This window comes from Danio aesculapii, chromosome 12 (genome assembly GCF_903798145.1).
Source record: "Danio aesculapii chromosome 12, fDanAes4.1, whole genome shotgun sequence".
NCBI lineage: Eukaryota > Metazoa > Chordata > Actinopteri > Cypriniformes > Danionidae > Danio > Danio aesculapii.
Genome location: NC_079446.1, coordinates 10,647,061 through 10,660,561, shown reverse-complemented (window position 1 = coordinate 10,660,561; position 13,501 = coordinate 10,647,061). Strand labels below are relative to the sequence as shown.

Below are 13,501 nucleotides of genomic sequence, written 5' to 3'. Positions count from 1 at the left end.
GTAAATTTCATACAACTGTTCACATTTCTGGTCACCTCGCCAGCAATTTCAGAGACAAACATTTCCAGACAGACAGAATACTCCACATACAATAATATCAACGCTATTCATAACTTTTTGATTTAGTGGCTAATTTGTATGATCTTGAATTGTATGATCATCCCCTAATTACGGTTTGGTTTAGGGGTGGGATTTGGTACTATGCCTTCTTTTAAAAAATTCACATTTTCATACAAATTAACTCTTCTAAATTTGTATGAATTAGCCACTAAACTGATAAAACGTGAAATAGTTATGTTTCCTCGTGAGATCAGGCTGGTAATACTGGAGAACAGGGCTGCACAGTGTATCTCTTCAGCATTGACATTGCAATATGCACACCTAATACACCTACTGTACATCACAGGATTCAAGCAGTTCGGATCTTGGTTCGAGTCAGTTCGAGTCATGACACACTGCATGTGTTTTTTGTAAGCATTTCAAGTGAGAAGTTAACATTTGTAGCTTTAACAAACATTCATTGTATTTGATTATTTATATGATGAAAACTTTATAGTGTTATTTTACATTTGATTTGTTCAAATTCTGTCCCTGAATTCTGTCCCTGAGAATATACAGTAGTCAACATTGGATCAAAAATGTTTTTCAAAATTGTCCTAAGGCAAGAATGGGTGTTGTTTAAACATTTTAGGACAACTTTAAGTAGGTTTTGAACCACTTCAAATGTTGACTACTGGACATATAATAACTACTATATAGTAAATACTATAATATATACTATATTGTATTTTGTTTAATATGTTCTGTGCAAATACACACCACTACAAATTCACACCAATCTACACTCAAAAAATGAACTTTGCTTTTTGTTTAAACTACATATTTAAAATGAGCTGTAACAACACAATTTTTTGTGGGCAACTTAATTGTTTTATGTACAGTCCCCTTAAATTTCATTCATTCATTCATTTTCTACGTGTTTTCTGGGGCCGTGGGGGCAGCAGTCTTAGGAGAGAACCCCAGACTTTCCTCTCTCCGGACACTTTCTCCAGTCCCTTCGGAGGGATCCCGACGCGTTCCCAGGCCAGAGACATAGTCCCTCTAGCGTGTCCTTGGTCTTCCCCGAGGCCTCCTCCCGGTAGAATATGCCTGGAACACCTCCCTAGGTAGGCGTCCAGGAAGCATCCGAAACAGATACCCGAGCCACCTCAGCTGAATTTTCTCGATGTGACCCTGTCTATAAGAGTGCGCCCTGCCACCCTGCAAAGAAAACTCTTTTCGGCTGCTTGTATCCGAGATCTCCCGGAAAGCAAGATAAGGAGACGCTCTGAAATTCCTGCTCCCCATCAAGGACACCTGTTGGACTATACAGGCTTACGCACACACACACACAGATACACAGCACGACACTTCCTGGCCCCAATCCAACGCCTTCGTATGCTTTCACCCACTGGAGGGGGTGGGCGAGTCTGCGACCAGCGCCTCCATGGCTGCAGGACCTGATGGCTGCCCGCCCTTACCGGACTATATCCACACCCCCTGTTCCCATCCCCTGTGGCAATGTTATGTCTTGTCGGTGTGTTTTTGTGCTAGATTACTGGGGCTTTTTCTTCTCCCTGATCTCACATTGCTCTAACTTAAGAGCAAGGTGAGAGGGACTTTTTTTTTGCCTCTCTTTCCTGATTGTATTTTATTTCCTGTTCCACCTCCTGTGACCTGTCTTCCCTGGAGTTGTGATGTCTGTGCACGGTCGGGGGGTTCCATTTACCCACATTTCGTTGCCTTGTACTTGTACATGTGTGATGACAATAAATTGAATCTAATCTAATCTAATCTAATCTTGTCCTTTCGGTCATGACCCAAAGCTCATGAGCATAGGTGAGTGTAGGAACGTAGATTGACCGGTATATCGACAGCTTCTCATCCCAGCCGTGTCACACTTGGCAGAAAACCACCCCAGTGCTTGCTGAAGGTCCATGTTCGATGAAGCCAACATGAACAATATTGTCAGTGAATAACAGAGATGAAATCCTGTGGTCCCCGAACCAGACCCCCTCCAGCCCAAGGCTACGCTTTGAAATTCTGTCCACTTAAATTTGTAAAAACTAACAAGTTACCTTAATTTCGTTATGTTGTCCCAACACAAATCAATTGTGTGAAACCCAGCGTTTTTGACATTGTATCTGAATTGAGGAACTCAGGGCATACTCACACTATGCTATCCGTATCTTGCCCAGGCGCGTTTCCGGTTCATTTGACAGGTGTGAGTGCTCTGAATCGGGTTCAGGCGTGGTTCGGTTGGCCGGCCCTGGCCCGGTTGTAAAAGGTGTGCCAAAGCGTGGTTTGGTTGGGGTTTGGCGCAGTACACTTGTAGTGTGAGTGCAAAACTGCCTGAGCCCGAAACTGAAGATGCGTCAAATGTCGTGAGCGCAGTATTACATGTCAAGAGCTCGCGTGCAAAACGTCTCGCGCGCACTCAAATATACACTGTTCTTGCACAAAACATCTTGCGCGCACTCAGATATACACTGCTTGTGCGCAAAACTTCTCGCACGCACTCAAATATGCGCTGCTCATGCGCAAAACTTCTCGTACACACTCAAATAGGTGCCGCTCGTGCGCAGAACTTCTTGCACGCAAAACTTCTATCGCGCATTCAAATATACACTGCTTGTGCGCAAAACTTCTTGTGCACACTCAAATGTACTCTGCTCACGTGCAAAACTTCTTCGCAGTTAAATATGCGCTGTTCATGCACAATTTTTCTTGCACGCTCTCAATACACTGCGCGCACAGTGAGATGATATGCAGACTCGCAATTTGTGTCTTGTGTTCCCTCTTCCTTTGGTGCTTTTGATATAATTTATATTGGTACACTATTTATTAACAATAACCAAAATACTAAAAATATCTACATAATATTTTTTTATCTAATAAACCATAACATTTTTGGCTGTATGTTATATGATGAGATATTTCAGGTTTCAAACACTTAAAGACACAGAGAATAGATGTTGGATGTAAAGAATTACATTTTATTTTAAAAAGATTTATAAAACATCTAAAAGGTGCACCGTACTAATCAAATAAAACTTCAAACAAACAAACACGAGCAGAAAGCAGTAACTGTGATTGAAAATAGGGAAAAGCTTGATATGGTATTATAGCCTACTGTACTATTCACTCTTCAAATAAATGTTACTATCAATCCCATTTTATCATGGGAACTACAAAAAAGTGAACTAGTCTCTGCTGTCTTCCACAAATGTTGATGAGATTTTGGAGGGCATTTTCCTTGTCATCCTCTTTATTTTGAGGAAAAGCTGTTTCACTGGGCCCCTGAACACGTCTATTGGCATGTACAGTGTTTTGAACAGTACTATAATAAAGTACTTCAATTAAACTGTTGTGGTAATACTATAGTTGCTATAGTTACACAACAACTGTAATATAAACAAATGACCCAATGCTGTAGTTTTATACAATGTAGGGTATATTATACTACAATTCACCACACTTTCTGTTGTAAAACTACACTTTGCATTTCATTTTATCAGTTCACTATTCTTAATACTACAGTATGCTGAAGTATGCATTCATTAAGAAGAAGTTGGAAATTTGCCTAACACATCAAAAACACTAGTATTGATTGTAGAATTTACCTTAACCTTTTAGTTTTTCGTGTATTGTTAATAAATACTGTACCAATATATAAATCATATCAACATTCTTGACATAACCAATTTAACAAGAGGATCTTTGGAGAGCAAAAGCACAAAAAAGGAAGAGTAAACAAGGCACAAATTGTGAGTCCGCATCATCTGACTGAGCGAGAGCAGATAACTTTCACGTAAGCAGCCAGTGTTTTGAGTGCGCGCCAGAAGTTTTGCGCTTGAGCAGCGTAAATTTGAGTGGGCGCACGATTGAAGGCAACTTTACATAGTGTGAGTATGCCCTCAAATAGAGCTATTCAGGTCAACTAAAATTGCTTTGCGTATCACAATATACACTGTAGTAATGTTGGGTTCCACACAATCGATTTGTGTTGGGCCAACATGAAGGAATTAAGTTAACTTAGTAGTTTATACAAATGTAAGTGGATTTAACATAAAACAGTTAGGTTGTGCCCACAAAAGCGTAAAGAATTGTGTTGATTCAGTTCAGTTAAAATAAGTAGTTTGAACAAACAGCAAACATAATTTTGAGTGTATGTCAGAGAAAAGGAAACTGTTGTGTTTTTGCCAATATCGTGCAGCTTTACACTGAAAAAATTGATAGAAACAAATGTTTTTATGTTACTTTAATTAATATCAATGAGTTAATCAGGTTTTAACAATTATTTTTAGTTATACAAAGTTTAGCTTAATATTTTTAGTTAGTTTGACTGATGTAAGTTGAGATGAAAAGCTCCTTTCTTTCAACTAAAAAAAATTGGCAGCAATAATAGTTTAGTGTACTGGAGAAATTGCAGATAACATAAACAGTGAATAAAATTGTACAATTATATTTTATATTACATTATATATATGTATATATATATATATATATATATATATATATATATATATATATATATATATATATATATATATATATATATATATATATATATATATATATATTATTTACAATACACACACTAAACAAAACAACCCATTAGAATTCTGATAAATACATACAGAAATAAGAAAAAAAAAAGACTAATGCGAGTATCAAAAAATAGCGAAAGAAATTTTTCAAAAATCATAATAAAGCAAAATGTATCATAATATGCAACCGTGCATTCATTCAGACGGTTTGTAATAATTCTTGACTAGTTTAGTCCTCTGGCTGACTCTCTATGTTAATGACAGGTTAAAATATATGTAGATATCAGACTGGAGTTGTCTCCCAAAAATATGCCGTAATTTCTTTGTATTTGCTAGAGATGTAAAATCTGGTGTAATTAACTGGAAATTGGAGAAGTATGTGAATCTAATCTGGATCTCTCTCTTTCTCTGGCTCGCTGCAGGTCTCTCAGTAGCGCTTGTGCATGAGTGATGGTTCAGCCAGGCTAATAGTTCTTTAATGACTTCATTAAATTGTGTTTTGCGGCTTATGATCGCTGTGCCAATCTGTCATCGGGGCTAATGTAGGCACGTTAAGATCGCCCACTTTTATTTAGGAATTAATTCCACATCTCCAGAGGCCTGAGAGAGGGATACAATGAGTGTCCGAGCGCTGGCAGAGATTGGAGAGAAAATAATGCCGTGGCGTTATGTGTGTGTGTGTGTGTGTGTGTGTGTGTGTGTGTGTGTGTGTGTGTGTGTGTGTGTGTGTGTGTCATATAATGAGATCAGATTAGCTCTGGGTCTAATGAAACCTGTGGTGATCTATCAGCATTATGTACGACTTCATCCACCCGCTCTATTCATCAAACTACAAACACTCACCCCGCAGAGATGCTCGGCTGATGGAAGGGGTGTGATGGCATTTCTGCTTCCTGTCTTTCTTTTTTTCCTTTAACACCTTTTTTTTTCTCGCTCTTTCCTCCCCTCACGGTTTGTCTTCACAGATGCGATGTGTTGCCTCTAACACGTTTGCTCTATCTGTCTCTCTCATCTCACTCCATTACTGCAGCTCTCTGCATCTCAAACAGTTTTTCACTGCCACTCGCACAACTTTTTTGTCCTTTTCTTGCCTCTCTCATCCTTCACTGTTTCCTGTCGGCCTTCTTGAAATCTGTTGTTTTTTTGCCCACTTGATTTCCTTCTTAAATCACATGCTCACATCTCACATTAATAGTCAACTTATGTTATTTTTATTTTATTATTTAGGAATTAGGATAACATACGAAGTATTTGGAATTTTGTGGAATATACCAATTTTCAATAAATAATAATAAAGGTGATTTGTTTCAGACTGCACTATAAAAAATCTGTTACTTAACTTTTTTTTCTGGCAGCTTGGGTGAAAAAAAAAGCAAAATAACAGCCATTAAATGATAGAAATTTACAGCAAAATAACAGATGGATAAATTACAGAAATTTACTGGAAATTTAAATTGAAGGAAAGTTCTGTACTTGTAATGTCTGTTATTTTATGGTAAATGTCGGTAATTTAACGGCTGTTAATTTACTTTTTTTTCGGAAAGAAATTCAAATGAAATGGAGATATAATTGAAATTGGAAATGTTATAATGTTTTCATTTATTTTTATTGTTAATTATAATATAGAAAATGTGTATATTTTACAATATTAAAAATACTCAATCTTATGCTATCCCAAATATTAAAATAATAACATAAATTTGCAGTTTACATTTATGATTTTGTGTGTTTAGAATATAAAAGACACCAGCGATCCATGGAATACATTAGGGGTTTCCAACCTTTTTCACTTCGAGGCCCACCTCATCTCTGAAAAAGTTTTGAAGGCCCACCTGTCTGACCTTTTAGTTTAGAGAAAATGCTTATTTTAAACTTTTATTTATTAGCATTTCTTTTGCCTTCTACTATTATTGTCTAATTTTTATACATTATAATAATGTACATTTTTTTTTTAAAACACACACAGATTCAAAGCTCCTGAATTCTTTACTTTACTTCTTTACTTTCAATTGCAGAGTATTTGGGCCTTTTCTTCAATAACTGAACAAATGTCTTATTGAATGTTTTGTCTTATTGATAGTTTGTGAATCAACTAACTTGTGAGATTCTGATGCAGTATGAGTCGCATGTGTGAAGCACATGGAGGCTGGTTATTATAACTCTAATCATTGTTAGATTTACATTTGCGAGATGGGTTGCTTTATACAACTAAGAATGTAGTCCTAGTTGGCGTGCATCGGTTAGAAGTTTAAGCCATGTTTATGTCTGTATTTAACAGTGAGACAATCAATCACAGAAAATGGGAAATGCCATTACTTCAATCATTTTAATATTACATATTTATAAATAAATCAAATAACTATAGTAGAGTATTTACAGTGCATCCAGAAAGAATTCATAGCGCTTCACTTTTTTTGAAGTGGAAGATGTTTGGAACCACCAGGACTCTTCCTAGAGCTGGCTGGCCTTCTTAGCTGAGTGATTGGGGGGAAAGTGCCATAGTTAGGGTGTTAATCAGTAACCCAATGGTCACTCTGTCTGAGCTTCAGTGTTCTTCTGTGGAGAGAGGGGAACCTTACAGAAGGACAACCATCTGTGCAGGAATCCACCAATCAGTCCTGTATGGTAGAGTGGCCAGACGGAAGCCACTCCTCGCCTGGAATTTGCCAAAATGCATCTGATGGACTCTCAGACCATAAGAAACTAAATTGGTCTGATGAGACTAAAATTTAACTCTTTGGAGTGAATGCCAGGCGTTACGTTTGAAGAAAACCAGGCACCACTCATCACCAGCGTAAGACCATCCTTCAGCAGCAGGAACTGGAAGACTAGTCAGGATAGAGGGAAAGATGAATGCAGCAATGTAGAGACACATCCTGAATGAAAACCTGCTTCAGAGTGCTCTTGACCTCAGACTGGGGCGACAGTTCATCTTCCAGCAGAACAATGACCCAAAGCACACTGCCAAAATATCAATGGAGTGGCTTCACAACAACTCGGTGAATGTCCTTGAGTGGCCCAGCCAGAGCCCAGATCTAAATCCTATTGAACATCTCTAGAGAGATCTGAGTATGGCTGTACACCGTCGCTTCCTATTCAACCTGATAGAGCTAGAGAGGTACTGCAAAGAGGAATGGGCATAAAATTCCCAAAGACTGGTGTACCAAGCTTGTGGCATCATATTCAAAAAGACTTGAGGCTGTAATTGCTGCCTAAGGTGCATTAACAAAGTATTGAGCAAAGGCTGTGAATACTTATGTACATGTGATTTTTCAGGTTCCCCTTCGGATGGGGAACTCCAATGCTATGTGGAAACTTCCACTATGGGGATTTCGTCAGAATCCAATCATCTGAAAGAGTATAAAAACGGGCCAATGAAATGCCAATGAGTTGGCAGCGTCAGCGTGCACAGCTGGCGTCAATGACAATCAGTCATGCTATAAAGACGCAGCCAGTGCCATGCTCGACATCCTTTCACTTTCAGAGCCTTTCACGAAGCTTCTGAGAGAGTCTTTGAGGGTATCTCCAACCTGTGTCTTCCGTCCTTGGATGGTCGCTCTCTCACCTGATGACACCGGGGGTCAGATGTCCATCGCTGCATCGGAGGATGGGCTGTCATTGTCTGATGGGGATGCGAGCCTGCTCGCTCCCTCCCTCCGGGGTGGAGAGCGCGGCGTTAGCATCTAAAAAGCAGACGTGATGGCCGTGCTTTCTCGGGCTGCTTCGGCCGTGGGTCTGGTGATGGTTTATCCCCCAGCCCCGCGGCCGGACCGACTAGATGGGTGTATGTGGAGGATATAAGGAGGCAAGACCTTCAAAGCCTCCCGTCCCCTTCTTTCCGGAAGTGCACAGTAAACTCACGCTGTCCTGAGGGCACTTTTTTCTGCCCGATCTGCGTGCGCTTCCATCCTCACCATCCTTGGAGGTTGGGCTGTCAAGGTCTGACGAGGATTCGAACCCGCTCGCTCCCTCCGGGACTTTGAGCGCGGCGTCGAATCCAGAAGCAGACTTTGCGGCTGTGCTTCCCCAGGCTGCTTCGGCCGTGGCTCTGGAGATGGTTTATCCCCCAGCTCCGCGGCCGGACCGATTAGAGGGGTGTGATGTGGAGGATGAAGGCGAGACCTTCTAAGCCTCCCCATCCCCTTCTTCCTGGATGGGCACAGTAGGCTCACGCAGTGTGCTGCGTGCGCCTTCCCCCTCACCATGCATGCTATGGCCACCTACCAGCGCTACCAAGCGCAGGCGCTGGCCCGGCTGCGCGAGGATGGTTCTGACCCAGGACTGAGCATGCGCTCCGCACCGCAACCGACTATGCTCTTACAAAAAAAAAAAAAAAAAAGTCGGCTGTGTGTGCCCTGGGAAGCCCGCAGCTTTGCTTCGCCGCCCCCGCCTGCGCCTCCGGCCACGCGGCTGCGCCGAGCATCGCGCCGGCAACCAGCGTCCCCCGCCCAGGGCGCCGCTAAGTTCGGTAAAACGGACCGCGAAGCGTCCCTGAGGCGGGCCATCTGGGGAGGAGGGAATTTGCTCTTTCCCCGCTGGAGGGCGGGGCACGTTATTTAAAGGCGTAAAAAAAAAAAAAAAAAAAAAAAAAACGCCATCAAAATCCTCAGTGAAAGAGCACTTTTCCCCTCCTCCGGATGTGACAGCCCTAACACTGCCAGTCTGGGACGCTATGCCTTCCAGCTGACAGGATCGGTGCATTTCGCCAATGGCTCATGGAGCACGGGAGAACGGTCTCCTTTCTCTCCACTCCCAGCCCCTCTCCTGGAGTTTGAGTGCGAGACGAGAACATCTCCTCTCCTGCTCTCAAAAAAAAAAAAAAAAAAAAAAGCGGTGGGCTATGGCTAATCCTATATCTGCACATTTTGAACCGCTGCCTTCACAGGCTGCGCTTCGGAATGCTTACGCAGATGCGCATCACGCGATGCGTTCGTCCTCAGGATTGGTTTGCAGCAATAGATCTGAAGGACGCGTATTTTCATATCTCCACACTTCCACGCCACCGGCAGTTTCTGCGGTTTGCGTTTGAAGGTCGAGCGTGGCAATACAAGGTCCTCCCCTTCGGGCTCTCTCTGTCTCCGCGAGTTTTCACCAAGCTCGCGGGGGGTGCCCTCGCGCCCCTTCGGCTCGCCGGCATCCGCACGCTCAATTATTTCGATGACTGGCTGATTTTTTTAGCCCACTCTCGGGAGCAATTGATTATGCACAGAGACAAGGTGCTCCGGCACCTCCGCCCGTTGGGGTTTCAGGTCAACCGAGAAAAGAGCAAGCTCGCCCCCGTGCAGAGCATCTCCTTTCTCGGGTTGGAGCTGGACTCGATCACTATGGAGGCGCGCCTCTCACGAGAGCGCGCCGAGGTAATGCTGAACTGTCTGAGAGAGTTCGACAGGAAAAAAGTGGTCCCCCTGAAATTATTTCAGAGGCTCCTGGGGCATATGGCATCCGTAGCCGCGGCCACGCCGCTCGGATTGCTCCATATGAGACCACTACAGCATTGGCTTCACGATCGGGTCCCCAGACGCGCATGGCACGCGGGCCCACACCGAGTGACTGTCACTGCGCTGTGTCACCGCACCCGCACCCCCTGGAAAGGACCCCTCCTTCCTACAGGCCAGTGTGCCCCTAGGTCAGGCGTCCAGGCAGGCTGTCGTTTCGGCAGATGCCTCCAGTATGGGGTGGGGGGGCCGTGTGTAGCGGGCATGCTGCTGCGGACCTGTGGAGGGGAACCCAGCTGCATTGGCATATCAACTGCCTAGAGCTGTTGGCAGTGTTTCTCGCTCTGCGCCGCTTTTTACCGGTGCTGAGGGGGCAACACGTGCTGGTCAGGACGGACAGCATGGCCGCGGTAGCGTATTCCATCCGGATGGGGGGTATACGCTCCCGCTGCATGTCTCAGCTCACTCGCCGTCTGCTCCTCTGGAGTCATACGCGGCTGAAGTCGCTGCTTGCTATTCACACCCCGGATGGGCTCAACCGTGCGGCCAACAGGCTCTCACGGCAGCTCCTTCCCCGGGAGAATGGCGACTCCACCCCGAGTCATGCGTAAGTATGCACTCCCCCCAGTGAGCCTACTCAGGGAGGGTCAGGGAGGACGAGGGACAGGTCTTGCTAGTTGCGCCCCTGGCCCAACCGGACCTGGATATCAGAACTCTCCCTCCTCGCGACGCCCCCCCTGGCGAGTCCCTTTGAGAGAGGACCTACTCTCTCAGGGACAGGGCACCATCTGGCACCCTCGCTTAGTTCTGTGGAACCTCCACGTGGGGTCCATAAGACGTGACGAGGAAGACTTAGGTAACCTACCGGTGGCGGTGGTTAATACCATCACTCAGGCTAGTGCACCCCCTACGAGGCATGCCTACGCCCTGGAGTGGAGTCTATTCACTGAGTGGTGCGCTTCTCGCCGAGAAGACCCCCGATCTTGCCAGATCAGTGTTGTGCTTTCTTTCCTTCAGGATAGGTGGAGCGAAGGCTGTCGCGCTCCACACTGAGGGTTTACGTGGCCACCATCTCCGCTCATCATGGTGCGTGGATGGCGGCACCGTGGGGAGGCATAACCTCATCATCCAGCTCCTCAGAGGTGCTAGGCGGATGTTTCCACCCCGCCCCCCTCTCATACCCTCTTGAGATCTCGCGGTAGTGCTACGAGCCTACGTGGGGATCCCTTCGAACCACTCGACTCAGTATCCTTGAGATTTCTGTCCTTGAAGACAGCTCTGCTGGTCGTGTTGGCATCGGTTAAGAGGGTTAGGTACCTGGAGGCATTTTCGGTCAGTGACTCGTGCCTAGAATGCCCGGCTATGCGCCCAAGGTTCCTACCACGCCGTTTAAGAATCAGGTAGTGAGCCTGCAAGCGCTGCCCGCGGAGGAGGCAGACCCAGCCCTTTCATTGTTGTGTCCTGTTCGCGCTTTGCGAATATATGTGGACCACACTCAGAGCCTTAGATCCTCTGACCAGCTCTTTGTCCATTACAGTGGTCGGCAGATGGGAAGTGCCGTATCTAAACAGAGGTTGGCCCACGGGATAGTGGATGCCATCTCCCTCGCCTTTGGGCCAGGGTGAGCCGTGTCCCCCGGGGGTGAGAGCGCACTCCACTATGGAGCATCGCATCCTCCTGGGCGTTTGCACGCGGCGCCTCTCTGACAGACATTTGTAGAGCTACGGGTTGGGTGACACCCAATACATTTGCAAAGTTACAATCTGCGAGTGGAGCCGGTTTCCTCAAGGGTATTAGGCAACCCTTGGTGATTGAGGAAACGATTCGGTTGAGGTGTCGAAACACGCTTGCTGCGCCACTCTCCCTAACCCGGAGATACGTGCGTTTTTTCAGCTTTGTCAGTTTAGTTCCCCATTTCTTTGGCGAACCCTGCAGAGTTCCTCCGAGGCCCCCAGCACCTGACTCAGCGGAGGAGTCAGGTGTTGGCCCGTTACGTTGTCGGCATGCCCGCTGGTCAGCCCGCGTTCTGGGTATAGGTGCCTGCTATGTGTGATCCCCGCTGGCGATCCCATACGTTCACTCAGCCACGGTATAGTCCCCCCTTCTAGGGCAGGCTCGTGTCTTCCCTCCCCGCTAACCATCCTTATGCAAGGACTCCCCATCTCTGGGCTAGTCCATAGGTTGTCTCCAGGTCTCCCCTCTGGGTAACAGGTGAGCTCCGCAGCGTCCTCCCTATCGGGACTGAACGCTTTCCCAACGTACTGTCGTATCAAAACCTATTTTACTGGGTTATTGCGACTCCCCGAAAAACATAACTGTTCTGAACAGGTAAGTGAGGGCCAGGGGACACGTTGGAAGACTGTGTCTCGGGGCGTTGTAGGTGCGCTCGCTCTACTGCGTGGCACACCCTTCGCCAGGGACGCAGTAAGGTTCTTTCGTTGTGGCGTTTTCCATAGATTTCCCCATAGTGGAAGTTTCCACATAGCATTGGAGTTCCCCATCCGAAGGGGAACGCTACGGTTACTAAAGTAACCCTTCGTTCCCCGAGGGGGGGAACGGAAATGCTATTTTCCTACACCACAACGATTGTCCCTTAGCTGTTGAGCGTGAAAGTCTCTTCAGCTAGAAAAGGATGTCGAGCATGGCACTGGCTGCGTCTTTATAGCATGACTGATTGTCATTGACGCCAGCTGTGCACGCTGACGCTGCCAACTCATTGGCATTTCATTGGCCCGTTTTTATACTCTTTCTGATGATTGGATTCTGACGAAATCCCCATAGTGGAAGTTTCCACATAGCATTTCCGTTCCCCCCCTCGGGGAACGAAGGGTTACTTTAGTAACCGTAGCGTTTTTATTTTTAATACATTTGCAACAATAAAAAAAAAAAAAATTTACATGGTCATTATAAGTTAATTTTAAGCTCATGACCCACCTGCAGGATCGCTGATGCCCACTAGTGGGCCGGTTTAGAATCCCTGGAATACATTATAACATTAAAACATATGAAGGCAAAACTTGATTTTAATAAGTTACTTAAAATTATTATTATTAGTCATATATTATATTTGTTAAATATAAAAATATGTAACATTTTCATATATATTTTTTGTAATTTAGTGTTTTTAGTGCATATTGTTTTTAACTATCTGTCTGTCTATATACTGTATTTGTGTGTCCACCACATTTTGAAAATGAATATTTTGATCCATTTCTCAGTGAATATAGGCAATGTATTTTGATGCATTTGAACAAAACTGATTTATTAAACAGATATATTTATTAAAATAATATTTTAGTCACCAAACATATTTAGAAATTAAAAGATAATACAGTTGAATTCCAGCAAAATATTGAAAAAAAATTACAAACTACAAAATTTCAACTAAACTTTTTTTTGCTTCTCTTGGTTTTTCCTACTTTTTAAGTTTGTATTTAATATTTTCTATAACAAATACATTTGGGAGTACTAGTTTTT

At 44.3% G+C, this 13,501-nt stretch overlaps 1 protein-coding gene across 2 annotated transcripts in view; it reads left to right on the top strand.

Annotated features, from left to right (window-relative positions):
• Positions 1-13,501, top strand: part of raraa (retinoic acid receptor, alpha a) — a 348,397-nt gene that overhangs the window by 324,398 nt on the left and 10,498 nt on the right. The window lies entirely within an intron of this gene.